The sequence below is a fragment of the Monodelphis domestica genome, chromosome 1, assembly GCF_027887165.1.
Source record: "Monodelphis domestica isolate mMonDom1 chromosome 1, mMonDom1.pri, whole genome shotgun sequence".
NCBI lineage: Eukaryota > Metazoa > Chordata > Mammalia > Didelphimorphia > Didelphidae > Monodelphis > Monodelphis domestica.
Genome location: NC_077227.1, coordinates 252957200 through 252972199, shown reverse-complemented (window position 1 = coordinate 252972199; position 15000 = coordinate 252957200). Strand labels below are relative to the sequence as shown.

The 15000-nt window shown below is 39.6% G+C and overlaps 1 protein-coding gene across 4 annotated transcripts in view; it reads left to right on the top strand.

Moving 5' to 3' along the window:
- TMEM63C (transmembrane protein 63C) overlaps positions 1–15000 on the top strand; it is a 230531-nt gene that overhangs the window by 3879 nt on the left and 211652 nt on the right. The window lies entirely within an intron of this gene.

Genomic DNA, 15000 nt, shown 5'->3' with positions numbered 1-15000 from the left:
CTCCCTTTTCCCAGACTAGAATGTATCACATCATCTCTAAGAGGTCCCCTTTCCCTCCACAGGATCATTAATGTAGAACTAGAAGGGAACCCTGGGCAGTTTAGATGGTCCAGTGGGTAGAGTTCTGGTCCTGGAGTCAGGAAAACTCTGCTTCTTGAATTCAAATCTGGCCTGAGACACTTATTAGCTGTGTGACCCTGGACAAGTCACTGAACCCTTTTTGCCTCAATTTCCTCATCTGTAAAATGAGCTAGAGAAGGAATCCAGTATCTTCACCAAGAGAACCCCAAATGGGGTCACCCATGACTGAAAACAATTGAACAACAGCAAAGGAAGGGACCTTAAAGATCATCAAGTCCAGCCTTCTCATTTGGCAGATGAAAAACTGAGGCACATTTCCTCCCCCAGTAAGCTTCCTTGAGGTTATGGGCTATTTCATTTTTGTCTTTGTTTCCTTAATACCTTAGGTACAATGTTTGGCATGCAGTGAGCATTTAATAAGTGCTTAATGATGAATTGAATATGATTCCTACCTGGTTTAGCTCAAATGCCATCTTCTTCATGAAGCTTTTCTCAATATCTCTGCTTAGATGTGACCTATATCACTCCTTTGACATCCCATAGGGCTTTCGGTACCTCTTATTTCACCTTTATATGCCACTTTGCATTGTAATTATCTATGCACATCTTACACAGTCTTCCTGGCTCAAAATAAAAGGTGAGGGGATCCATTGGAGAAGGAAATGGCAAACCGCTTCAGTGTTCTTACCAAGAAAACTCAATGGATAGTTATGGTCCAAAGAGGTGGACATAACTGAATGACTGAACAACAACAGATCTTACATAACCCCATTACTGAGACAGCTAGCAAGCTTAATGGGTAAGAGTGCTGGACTTGGAGTCAGGAAGACTTGAGTTCAAATCTTGCCTGAGGCATTTTATGAACCTTTTCCTCATTTGTAAAATGTAAATAAAAATAGCAAAAATAATTTTTAAAATAGTAGATGATGAAAAATGTTTAATATCTCCCAGGGTTATTTTGAGATTGAAATGAAATTATATTTGTAGGGTGATTCAGTGTCTAGATAGCCAGACCTGTAGTTGGAAAGTCCTTGGTTCAAATTTGACCAGATACTTCCTGACTGTGGCCCTGGGCAAGTCTCTTAACCTCATTTGCCTTTGGAACCAACGTTTGGTTCCAAAGGCAAGGTCAGAGTCTTTTTTTAGAAAATGATATTTATGAAGTGTTTTACAACCTGTACAGCCCTATATAAACGGTAGCTAAAATTATTAGAATGAAGTACCATCTAACAGGATGGGAGGCAATGCTCTATTTCTGTTTTCCTCAAGTGTCTAGGAGAGTGTCTTGCAATAGTAATATTCACATTTGTTGAATCAGTGAATGAGAAATCCATTTATAGTTAATGAAAAGAGAATAAACATCAGACCACTCATTGAAAAGTTGTATCAAAGAATGTGTTTTATAGCACTGGTGGGTACAAGTTCACCTGGTACTTTTTCACTCTTGGGGATAATAAGCATTTATTAAGTGCTTACTACATATAGAGGATAAAAATGAGACAAAAATGTGGACTCTGCCTGAAGGAGCTCACATTCTAATGGGAGAAACAGCATGCAAAAACTATAAACATGCAAAATAAATATAGTATAAACTCCAAGGAAAGGCACTTGGAGCTAGGGTAGGTGAGTGGGAACCAGGAGATCTCTCTCTCTCTCTCTCTCTCTCTCTCTCTCTCTCTCTCTCTCTCTCTCTCTCTCTCTCTCTCTCTCTCTCTCTCTCTCTCTTTCTCTCTCTCAACCTTTACCATCTACCTTAGAATCAACACTGAGCATTGGTTTCAAGTCAGAAGATTGGTAAGAGTTAGGTGATTAGGGTTGTGTGACTTGCCCAGGGTCACACAGCTAGGAAGAATCTAAGGCTAAATGGGGAGAGGTCTCTTGTGGAAGGTAAGATTTGAGCTGAGTCCTAAAGGAAGCAAAGGAAGCCAAGAGTATAGCTTTACAGAATCTGCTTGCTTTCTAATACACCCAATTTCCCTATTTCTTCCCCCTTCTAAATGCTTGGGTGAGAAAAAAGAATTTCTGTATGTATTAGCTCATACTTTCCATTACAGCAACTGGAGAGGATGAAGCAAGAAAATCCTTTGAAGTGTGAAGTTAACACAGTGAGTGGCAGAAAATGAAGTCAGGGGGCTTATAGAAATCCTAAACCAAAGGCACCAGCCAATGTTGGGGGCACCAGTAGTTTGAATGATAAGCTAGCTCTAGGAGAGAAACCTTCATCTGGACTTGAAAGCTCTAGAGTAAAAATAGCTACCTTTAATTTTCAGAAAGGATTACTTTATCTCTGGGATTGCAGTAAGTGTCAGAAGGGTGCTTGTTTATTTTAGTAAATGGCTTTCTAACAGCCACATCAGTGCCTCTGTTTTCAGGGCACAACCTGCTGGTGTCTTTACACTCTATGGGGCAGCTGAAAGCGATTGGCCCAGAGCCTGAGCTTCATGTGGGTGTGTAAAATAACTATAGCTTATCTGTCTGGTTGAGAAATCAGAAGCACTTAAAAATATGTAACAAAACCTACAATGCTTGCTACAGGAATTGGAGCTATTAAAAAATGTCATAAGAATGTATCTGAAGAACAGCTGGGCTGGAATCACTTTAGCTTCCTTCTTTCCCCCACTTCCTCCAAAATGATTAACTGCCCTCAAATTAGCATTGAGCTCTAAGGGTATATGTGCATTTGCCTACATAGAGAGAGTTGTGTTACCTTTAACACAGGAGTAAAAATGGAGATATTGGAACCTTGGTTTTTGAGCTTTGTTATCCACACTGTGCATGGGCGGTGGCAAATTTTTAGTCACAACCGGAGTTTCCCACTCTTCCCCTGACCTCCCTCTATTGTCTCTTTCAGAATGTAAGTTTCCTGAAGGCAGGACTTGCTTGCTTTTGTACTGGTGTCTATCTCCAGTGCTTAGCAGGTTGTTTAGTCATTTTTCAGCTCTTTCCAACTCTTCATGACCCTGTTTAGGGTTTTCTTAGCAGAGATATTGACATGGTTTGCCATTTTCTTCTCCGGGTCATTTTACAGATGAGGAACTGAGTCAAACAAGTTGAATGACTCGCCCAGGATCACACAGATAATAAGTGTCTGAGGCCATAGTTGAACTCAGGCACCCTATCCACTGTGGCACCTAACTGCCCCAACAAGTTGGTACACACTCGGCAATGCCGCTTTTTAGCTTTAATAAGGGGACAATAACCAGGAGCCAGTTTTGATTTAGAAGATCCTTCCTCTCCCTAGGACACATGTCACTTGCAATTTTATTGGCTGCAGATTATGTACAGCTGAAATACCAGATAATGAGGCAGGAGGTAGCTGCCCCCAGTGCTTAGCATAGGAAGTATTTAATAAATGCTTTTCATTCATTCACATCCAGCACAGTTCCTGGCACATAATAGGCACTTGATAAATGTTTATTAGCATTATTATTAACATTTATAAGAATAGATCAACAGAAACACAAAAGATATCATTTATATATACTTTTTTTTTTTCAAATGAGAGGAGATGGAGGGAGATAACTGGGAATTTCAATGTAACCAACAAACAAATACATTTTTTAAAAAAACAGCAACAGAAAAAGCCATTGATTCATTCATCTAGTATAGCTTACAGCTACTTGATCATTGATTTAAAGGTAGCCAGGATGGTCAAAGACCTGTGTTGGCAAACCTATGGAACAGGTGCTAGAGCATGCTAGCAGGGGCTGCTCCCTTCCCTCTCTCCATGCATGCCTGAGGTCATTTCTCACATGACCTGCCCCTCTGCCAAGCAGCCCATGGGAACACTTTCTCTCTCCCCTATCTGGGGTAAGATGGAGGGCTCCCATGCAGCATGAGGGTTGCAGTTTGGGCACTCAGTCTTTAAAAGGTTCACCATCACTGTAAGCCATCTTGTCTAAACTCTTCATTTTACCAAAGAGAAAACTGAGGTACAGAAAGAATAGTGATTTTCCTAAAGTCATCCATCTAGTAAGTGGCACAGTCCATTAAAGTTTTTTTTTTTTAATCCTTACCTTCTATTCTTTTTTTAAACATTATTTTATTTGGTCATTTTCATACATTGTTCTTTGGAAACAGATCATTTTCTTTTCTTCCCCCCAAAATCCCCCCCCCCCTTCCCTAGCCGACGCGCGATTCATCTGGGTATCACATGTGTCCTTGCTCTGAACCCATTTCCTTGTTGTTGGTATTTGCATTAGGGCACTCATTTAGTGTCTCTCCTCGATCATGTCCCCTCAACCTCTGTAGTCAAGCAGTTGCTTTTCCTCGGTGTTTTGACTCCCTCAGTTTGTCCTCTGCTTGAGGATAGTTGGGTTTTTTTTTTTCTCGTAGATCGCTGCAGGTTGTTCAGGGACATTGTAAAGCCACTAATGGAGAAGTCCATTAGGTTCGATTATACCACAGTGTATCAGTCTCTGTGTACAATGTTCTCCTGGTTCTGTTCCTCTCACTCTGCATCACTTCCTGGAGGTTGTTCCAGTCTCCATGGAATTCCTCCACTTTATTATTCCTTTCACCAACATATACCACAATTTGTTCAGCCATTCTCCAATTGAAGGGCATCCCCTCATTTTCCAATTTTTGGCTACCACAAAGAGCGCAGCTATGAATATTCTTGCACAAGTCTTTTTCCTTGTTATCTCTTTGGGGTACAAACCCAGCAGTGCTATGGCTGGATCAAAGGGCAGACAGTCTTTTATCGCCCTTTGGGCATAGTTCCAGATTGCCCTCCAGAATGGTTGGATCAATTCACAACTCCACCAGCAATGCATTAATGTCCCTACTTTGCCACACCCCCTCCAGCATTCATTACTTTCCTTTGCTGTCATGTTGAACAATCTGCTAGGTGTGAGGTGATACCTCAAAGTTGTTTTGATTTGCATCTCTCTGATTATAAGAGATCTAGAACACTTTTTCATGTGCATATTAATAGTCTTGATTTCTTTAACTGAAAACTGCCTATTCATGTCCCTTGCCCATTTTTCAATTGGAGAATGGCTTGATTTTTTGTACAACTGGTTTAGCTCTTTATAAATTTGAGTAATTAGACCTTTGTCAGCGGTTTTTGTTATGAAGATTATTTCCCAATTTGTTGCTTTCCTTCTAATTTTAGTTACATTGGTTTTGTTTGTACAAAACCTTTTTAATTTGATGTAGTCAAAATTATTTATTTTGCATTTTGTGACTCTTTCTAAGTCTTGCTTGGTTTTAAAATCTTTCCCTTCCCAAAGTTCTGACATGTATACTATTCTGTGTTCACCTAATTTACTTATAGTTTCCTTCTTTATATTCAAGTCATTTGTCCATTCTGAGTTTATCTTGGTGTAGGGTGTGAGGTGTTGATCCAAACCTAATCTCTCCCACACTGTCTTATAATTTTCCCAGCAGTTTTTATCAAATACTGGATTTTTGTCCCAAAAGCTGGGGTCTTTGGGTTTGTCAAAGACTGTCTTACTGAGGTCATTTACCCCAAGTCTATTCCACTGATCCTCCTTTCTGTCTCTTAGCCAGTACCAAATTGTTTTGATGACAGCTGCTTTGTAATATAGTTTGAGATCTGGGACTGCGAGGACACCTTCCTTTGTATTTTTTTTTCCATTATTTCCCTGGATATCCTTGATCCTTTATTCTTCCAAATGAACTTTGTTATGGTTTTCTCTAATTCAGTAAAATAGTTTTTTGGTAGTTCAATGGGTAGGGCACTAAATAGATAGATAGGTTTGGGTAGGATGGTCATTTTTATTATGTTAGCTCGTCCCACCCATGAGCAATCAATGTTTTTCCAATTGTTTAGATCTAGTTTTAATTGTGTGGAGAGTGTTTTGTAGTTGTGTTCATATAGTTCCTGTGTTTGTCTCGGCAGATAGATTCCTAAATATTTTATATTGTCTTGGGGGACTTTAAATGGAATTTCTCTTTCTCATTCTTGCTGCTGAACTGGGTTGGAGATATATAGAAATGCTGATGACTTATGTGGGTTTATTTTGTATCCTGCAACTTTGCTAAAGTTGTTGATTATTTCGATTAGCTTTTTGGTTGATTCCCTGGGATTCTTTAAGTAAATCATCATATCATCTGCAAAGAGTGACAGCTTGGTCTCCTCATTGCCAATTTTAATACTTTCAATTTCTTTTTCTTCTCTAATTGCTACTGCTAGTGTTTCTAGTACAGTATTAAATAATAAAGGTGATAATGGGCATCCTTGTTTGACTCCTGATCTTATTGGGAAGGCTTTGAGTTTTTCCCCATTGCAGATGATGTTTGCTGATGGTTTTAGGTATATACTGTTTATTATTTTTAGGAAAGGCCCTTCTATTCCTATACTTTCTAGTGTTTTCAATAGGTATGGGTGTTGTATTTTGTCAAAGACTTTTTCTGCATCTATTGAAATAATCATGTGATTTTTGTCCATTTGCATGTTTATATGGTCAATTATGTGGGTGGTTTTCCTAATATTGAACCATCCTTGCATTCCTGGAATGAATCCTACCTGATCATAATGGATGACCCTTCTGATCACTTGCTGGAGTCTTTTTGCTAGTATCCTATTTAAGATTTTTGCATCTTTATTCATTAGGGAGATTGGCCTATAGTTTTCTTTCTCTGTTTTTAACCTGCCTGGCTTTGGGATCAGTACCATCCTTCTATTCTTTTTTAAACAACATTTTATTTCCCCCCTTATTACATGTAAAACAATTTTTAAACATTTTTAAGTTATGAGTTCCAAATTCTTTCCCTTCTTCTGACTCTCCCTCTCTTCTTCCCTGCCCTCTCCCCTCCCTGAGATGGCAAACAATCTGTCAGAATTAATTCTAACATAGAAGAGTACCACAGGCTAAGTGATTGGGATTAAATGACTTGCCCAAGGTCATCCAGCTAGGCAGTGTCTGAGGACAGAGCTCTCCCGACTCCAGGCCTGGCACTTTATCCACTGTGCTTCCTAGCTGCCCCCCGTCAGTTTTTGAGAGCAGTCACTCTAACCCTAAATCCAAGGCTCATTCCACCACTGTACTGCTCCCTTCTTGCTGGTATTTCTTTGTCATATTCCCAGCCAATTCAATGAATATTAACTGAGGCAAAACATACATAGGAAGGAAGCACAAATAAATTGCCAGGAAAACAAACAGCTCATAATGCTGAAGTAGCCAAATACACAGCTAGAATAATCAGAGCATATGCTGTCTGGGCGACTGCTTCCCTGCTGCACACAGGCAGGGAATTGAGAATCTGCCAGAGGACCTTTGGGCAAAAAAAAAATTCCCCTTTAGAATCATGAACCATTTATCAATCCAGCCCTGAGTATTTTTGGAAACATTGTGCTTTGTGGCCTATGCCCTTGTTCCTCTTTAAAGACTTAGACAAATATTGATTTTCCAAACTTCTTACATCTAGAGAAGTCCTGTCACCTGAAATTCGCAGTAGTAGCTTAGGAGGTGCTGGCTTAGGGCTTCACTGTCAAGAGAATTGTGTCTGGTGTAGAAATGCAATTGTTCCAGTTTTGTGTCCAGCTGCTTCTTTCTAACTTTCCTCCTGCTTGCTGAATAAATGTGTGGCCCCTGACCTCCTTAGTCCTCCTGATTTTTAAAACAAGTTGTGTGTCCTAAGCTTTTCTTCAGATCCAGATCATTTCCTTTCCTGCCCAAAATTTGAGATAATCTCACAACCCTTCTTGATCTTGAGACTTTTTTTCTTTGCTATTGAGAAGGTTATGTAGATCAAATCAGTTATGTGGGGACACGTATTGACAGTTGAAATCAGCAAATGGATTACTTGAATCTGATAGTTGTAATTCACCAACATGTCCAGAGAAACCATGTGATCTCACTATGACCTTGAGCTACTGTCCTGTGTCCTTCCTCTCTGGCTGCCTCCAGGTCCTCACTCCTTAACTCTTTGCAATCTCACTTCCAAGCCATTCATTCTACTGATGCTTCTCTCTTCTGATCCTTCCCAAGTCTACATTAAGAAAAATTATTTGCTCTGATCTAGGTAAAGCAAGGCTATGACTATCAAAGTTATAAGTTATAAAGGGAACCAAGAGGAAACAACAACACAGAAGCCCAGGGAGAAGAAACTGTTCGAGAGGCTGAGATGAGCTCAGTGTCCAAAGATGCATAGAAGCGAAAGAGGATGCTCAATAATCTCTTTTACCTTCCATCTTAGAATCAATGCTAAGGATTGGTTTCAAGGCAGCCGGAGGTGGACAGTGACAGAAGCAGGACCCTCCTGTTCTGAAGATCTTGTCTTTTTCACTGGTTAGCACTAGTTAACACACATTGCAAAATCTGTATGATTGACCACCGATATTTGTTCTTACACTGTTTTGTATAATTCTTGTTCTGTTCCATGCCTTCCCTATGTCCCTAGCTGATGAGGGCATTGCAGGAGGGTATGGAGACCTCTCCAACCCTGAGAACTGAAAACAGGTAGAACAATGGAGGGCACCTAAGACACAGTCCCTGAAGATTCTCGAAGTCCAGGGGAATCCCCCAAACCTGCACATGCCCCTTATTCCCTTTTTCTTGTCCCGAAATTCATCTATGACCTGTCAGACCCCAAAACACACCTCTACCTGAATTTGTACCCTCTGCACCCATTGTCTGGGGTTTTCTGCCAGGAATACCCTGAAATGTCCAGGGTTGGGCTATTCTGGGAAAAGGTGGAGAATTTCCTGAAATGGGAGGTGACAAGCCCCCAGACCCTCAATAAAGATGCCAACCCTGATCTAGAGCTCAAGCTATTCCATCAGTCCTTGTGCCATTCCATCAGCCTAGGCTTTTCACTGCCCTAAACCTCTTCTTCTTTCAATGAGTACTTTCATATCTCTAGACAGAATGGAGTTTTGAGCCTCCAATTCTCAGTGAGGTCCTGCTACAAACTTTGGTGTTTGGTTGGAATTGGGAGTACTCCATTGAGAGCCAGGTTGAATTGTGTGTACCCTGGTGCAATCCCAGAGGAAACGGGGCACACTAACCAATAAAATCGGGTAGGTTTTTATAGTTTTCTTATCTAGCAAGACCAGGCATTGGGGGAGGGAGGGAAGAGCAAGAAATATGGACCTGGTGACCAGTCCTGATTCATGCTAGTAGGAAATTTGGGAATTGGCAGTTCCTTGATATTCAAATCCCCAGTGGGAAAGGGGCTTTGAACCATTACTGGTAGTCTTACTCAAACAGAATAACTTGAGTTTTGAGCTGCCCTCCGGTCATTCACGATTCAGTGAAGTAAATATTCTTTTTCTAAAGCTCCACTGTGTTTAGAATGTTTAGAGTATGCTTTGTATATATATGTTTGCCTGTGGTCTCCCCAATTATTTTGCAAGCTCCTTGGGAAAAAGGACTGTTTTGCCTCTTTTTTAAAAATATCCCTAGTGCTTAGCACAGTGCTTGGCACATAGTAGGTGCTTAATGAATATTTACAGATTGAAGTCCCTCATGCTATTTTGGTGGACAATATGGAGATACAATTTCCTTTCTGGATCACCATCCAGTTCCTATTCCCCTAAGCATCAGGGTCTCCTAAGGTCCTATTCTGGGCCTTTTTCTCATCTTTCTCAACATTTTATCCTATAGTAATCTCACAGAATCTCAGAAGGACATTAAGTGGTCACTGGTCCAATGCAACAATCTCCTCAATGACATCTACAAATGGTCCTCCAGTCTTCACTTGAAGACCTCAAGTGAAAGGGTGCCTACTACTTTCTGAGTCAACTCATTCTATTTTTGAATAGCTCTAATTGTTACAAAGCATTTCCTTACATCTAGTTCCATGCCAGGGCAACTAGGTAGCACAATGGATAGAGAACCAGGGCTGGAGTTGGGAGGACCTGAGTTCAAATTTGACCTCAGACACTTCCTAGCTGTGCAACCTTGGGCAAGTCACTTAACCCTGTTTGCCTAGCCTTTGCCCTTCTGTTCTAGAATTGTTACTAGGACAAAAAGTAAGGATTTTTAAAAAAAGGACCTATGTTTGTTAACTGCGTCTGGGTAATATGTAGAGAGAGGCAGAGTGGTATATATTCAACGAAACCTTGGACTGCAAGTCAGGACTAATCTCCTGACCCGCCTCACATTCTAGAAAGGCTATTTGTTAGCTAGATGTGCAAATCTGCCTAGTCCTTTCTACTCTTCTTTCTTAGAATTAATAATAAGCCACACTTATATGGGATAAATATTGAATAATAATATATATGTTAGTTATAATAAATTATATATTTAAACTCTTTCTTTCTGTATTTATACCCTTACCATATATGTGTGTGTATGTATGGATAGGGTATCCTATATATGTGTGTACATATATGTAGGATGTCCCCAAAGGGTTCCAAATTGCACTAAGACTTTTGGGACTTGTCGTATCTCTTTGACTTCCTCCTATTTCTTCTTGTTGGGCTACCTGGGGTGAAGTAAAGCAAATTTAATTCCTCTTCTTTATAACAGCCCTCCAAATACTCTTAAATTTCCCCTTCATATTTTCTCTTCCAGCCTAAACAACTCCAGTTGATTTAATCAATTATCACTTGGCATCATCTTAAGACTCTTTCCCAACTTGATATTCTTCCTCAAGATGCTCCTCACCTCATCATTGTCCCTCCTAAATTGGGAATATAATACTGAATACACTGAATATAATATTGCACACATGGTTTGACTAGGTGCCATGCTACATTGCTGAGACTAATAGGGCTTTACGGGAAAATCAGATGATCTGGTCAGTGCTAAAAGCAACACATCCTTTTGTTTGGAGTGTTTGAGGAAAGGTCCAAAAGGAAAGACCTCATGGCTTGAGAGATCCTTAGAAATGAGAATCAGGGACAACCAAGGATGGGTATGAGAACAGCCCAATGAATTCAAACCATGGCCAGGACTGATACCTCCAAACTAATATATAGCCCCTCAAAATGAGTTTGGAATCTCACCTCTACCTGGGGTAGCTGGACGAATCCTCTCTCATATTTGGGCAAGAACAAACCTCCAAAGTGAGATTGGGAAGTAGCTGGGAAAAAAATACAACTGGGGGACTCAAACATGTTGACCTTAAGCAGGAAGAAAAAGTCTTGTCCCTAAGGTTGATTTTTACAGATGGATATAGGAGACAGCTATGTGGCTCAATGGATAGAGTGTTAGACCTGGAGTCATGAAGACCCACATTCAAGTCTGGCCTCAAACACTTACTAGGCTGTGGGACCCTGAACTAGTCATTTTACTTCTGTTTCCCTTAATCCACTGGAGAAGAAAACAGCAGACCATTCCAGTATCTTTGCCCCCAAAAAACTCCATGGACGATATTGATGTTCTGTGGTCCATGAGGTCACAAAGAGTCAGACATGTCAGACATGACTGAATGATTAAACAACATATGAAGCTCAGAATCTATTTGATTTCATCATTCAGTTAGTGGCGTGGCTACATCTGAATCCAAACTCTTGACTCTAAGTTTAATGCTCTTTCCACTTTGTAACTCACTGATTTTTTAAAAATCATTGCTGTTAACTCTTCCTTCCTTCCTTCCTTCCTTCCTTCCTTCCTTCCTTCCTTCCTTCCTTCCTTCCTTCCTTCCTTCCTTCCTTCCTTCCTTCCTTCCTTCCTTCCTTCCTTCCTTCCTTCCTTCTTCTTCTTTCCTTTCTTTCTTTCTTTCTTTCTTTCTTTCTTTCTTTCTTTCTTTCTTTCTTTCTTTCTTTCTTTCTTTCTTTCTTTCTTTCTTTCTTTCTTTCTTTCTTTCTTTCTTTCTTTCTTTCTTTCTTTCTTTCTTTCTTTCTTTCTTTCTTTCTTTCTTTCTTTCTTTCTTTCCCCCTTATCTTCTGTCTTGTCTTAGCATCAGCTTTAAGATAGAAGAATGGTAAAGGCTAGGCAGTTGGGATTATGTGACTTGCTGAGGGTTACACAGCTAGGAAATGTCCAAGGTCAAATTTGAACCCAGGACCTCCTGTCTCCAGGTCTGGCTCTCAATCCACTATGCCCCCTAGTTATCCTGTTCACTCCTTTAAAAGAATTCTCCATATATTTGCTGGCCCTTGTTTGTCATGAGTGACCAGGAGCTATATGGCTAGATTTAGAAATCTATTACTGTTTTCCAGCCTCATCCCAAAGGGTTTACTTATGTGATCCTTGTCCCAAGGTCCATTGACCTAGGACTCTTCTTATTGGTGGAAATAAATGCTCTGGCCAGCATGAGGGGCTGGGCAGAAAAGGTGAAAGGCTACATTTATGCAAAGGAAAAAATGAAACAGCCCCCTCGGGACAGGACAAAACCACTTGGTCTTCCTTCGATATTTATTCAAATAATCTTGTCACACAGGATTTATTCCTTGAACCACCCTGGCTAGGTAAGGTTTTACAAAAAGCCATGTTGGCAGAAGTGGCTCAGAGCCTCCCCCTACTGGCAAGAGTGAGCAACAGCAGGTATTTACCTTCCCAGGGTTAGTGCAGTTAGTACAGACAGTTCTTGCTCCACATACATGAATCATCCTGCAGAACTTCACGTAAAGCAGTTTTTTCATGATGTGATTTTGCCCCCAGATGTGGGATAGGGTGGGAGGCTGATGACGGGCAGGAGCAGAGAGAGAGAGATCATAGATCTGTACAGTAAAGTTCATGTAGGTTTTTCTTTTTGGAAAATGGATTTCTCTTAGAATTCTTTACATGAAGCCATATTTGCATAATTCAAATTTATGTAAATAGAGAACTGTCTGTAGAAATCTGCTTTCGTAATTTAGAATGTGATCAAGGAATATTAGAACTGAGGGGAAATTTGGAGCATGGACTTTTAGAGATGTATTGCATTATAGAACATTGGATTCCTTCATTTTTAAAAATTTCTTTTGTGTTCTGATCACATTCATTGCCCAATATGGCCTTCCCCCCTCCACAGATTGGTCATTACCTATAACAAAAATTAAGAATAAAAGTCATTTCAGAAAAATCAACCAACAAATTAATCAGGTCTCACAGTATAGGCTGAGTTCCAGCCCAGTAGTCCCCCATCTCTGCAAAGAAGTGAGGGAAGAGGATTCTCATGCCTCTTCTTCAGGTCCAGTTTTGGTTATTATAATTATCCAGCATTCAGTTCTATTTTGTCATTGTCATTGTCATTCTTTAAACTTAAAGCACGTAAGAGACTTAAAGAACATAATTTAATTATTTACAAAATATATAATGAATTAAATTAAATTTTAGAAAACATTAAATTCAAAGAACAACAATGACAAAAGGTCATTATAAGCATTCACTTTCATTTTTGCCATTGTTTTTTAAACTTAAAGAACTTAAAAGACTTAAAGAACTTAACTGAATTCATTAAATTTAAATAATTTAAATTTATTTAATTAAATTATTTCTCTAATATATATGATATATAATAAATTTAATTTGCTTTTAAAAAATTAAACTTAAGGACAATGCCCAAAAGGAAACTGAATATATTTGGTTTCATTTTTGTCATTGTTCTTTAAGTTTTGTTATTGTCTATCAGTTGTTGAGTTGGTTCTGACTCTTTGTGACCCTATGCACCATACTGTCTATGAGGTTTTCTTGGCAAAGATACTGGAATGGTTAGACATTTCCTTATCTAGAGGATTAAGGCAAACAGAGGTTAAAAGACTTATCCAAGGTCACATAGCTAATAAGTATGCAAGGCTGGATTTGAGTTTAGGTCTTCCTGACTCTGAGACTGATCCTCTATCCACTGAACCACCTAGCTTCCTTCTTTTTAAGTTTACATGGTTGTAATTATTATGTATATTATTTTCCAGGTTCAATCTACTGTACTTTGCATTAGTTCATATAAATCTTTCTGTGCTTCTGTGTACTGATTTATATTGTTCTTTGTGGCACAAAAATAATTATTCTTCCATCAATTGGCATCTAATTTGTTTCCAGTTCTTTCCCACTTTAGAAAATACTGCTAAATATTTTGGGAGCAGGGGAGCCATGTCTGTAAAGGACTTATTTTTCATAGCAGGGGCTGTTTTTGCCTTTCTTTCTATCTTCAACACAGCACGGTGCCTGGCACAGAGTAGGTACTTAATAAATGTTTATTGACTATTTTTGACTGCCTTGATGTATATGCCTAGTGGTGAGATATAGGGTCTGAAACTATGGACATTTTAGTTACTGTCTTAGCATAATTACTGTTTCTAGAAAGGCTAGACCAATTAACAGCTCTACCAACAGTATATTAGTGTGCCTCTTTTCTCACAATCCCTCTAACATTGGCTATTGTTATCTTTGCCAATTTTCTGAGTGTGAATGGGGTGAACCCTTGGTGTTTTTGATCTGCATTTCTCTTATTATCAAGTCATTTGGAGTCATCATACGGTCATTAATGTTTACAGTTCTTTGGGGAAGGTCCAGCACAACATGGAGATTATTAAATCCATAGGTATGATTCAGCGGTTCATCTTTATTTGGTTGTCCATCCCCCGAGTGGGTCACTAAATTTGTACCCACTCAGGAGCAGAAATAAGATTGCAGGAAGGTAGCATTCGAATACCAGAGCACTCAGAGGCTTGAGAAATCTGTTAAGGGGTTTTGTTTTCCTTGGAGTTTGCCATCCTGCCCTGTAATTTAATTTTCCTCCTCAAAGCTTATCTAATTAAACACTTTATCAAGCAACCCCCCTCCTTGGTAGTTTCTTCTGTATGCTAATTACTTTGCCAGTGTAAGGGAAGTACCATTATGTTCTTGCCTTAGCTGCCATGGCCTGCTCTGGTAAATTGACCATTCTGGAAACTTCTGTTTTCCTTCCAATCTCCTTTCTGTCTCTATCTGCGTGTCTCCCTTCCTCTTCGTATTATCTCTGTCTCTGTCAATTCTGTCTATGACTCTGACTCTCTCTCTCTCTCTCTCTCTCTCTCTCTCTCTCTCTCTCTCTCTCTCTCTCTGTCTCTGTCTCTCTGTCTCTGACTCTGTCGCTGTC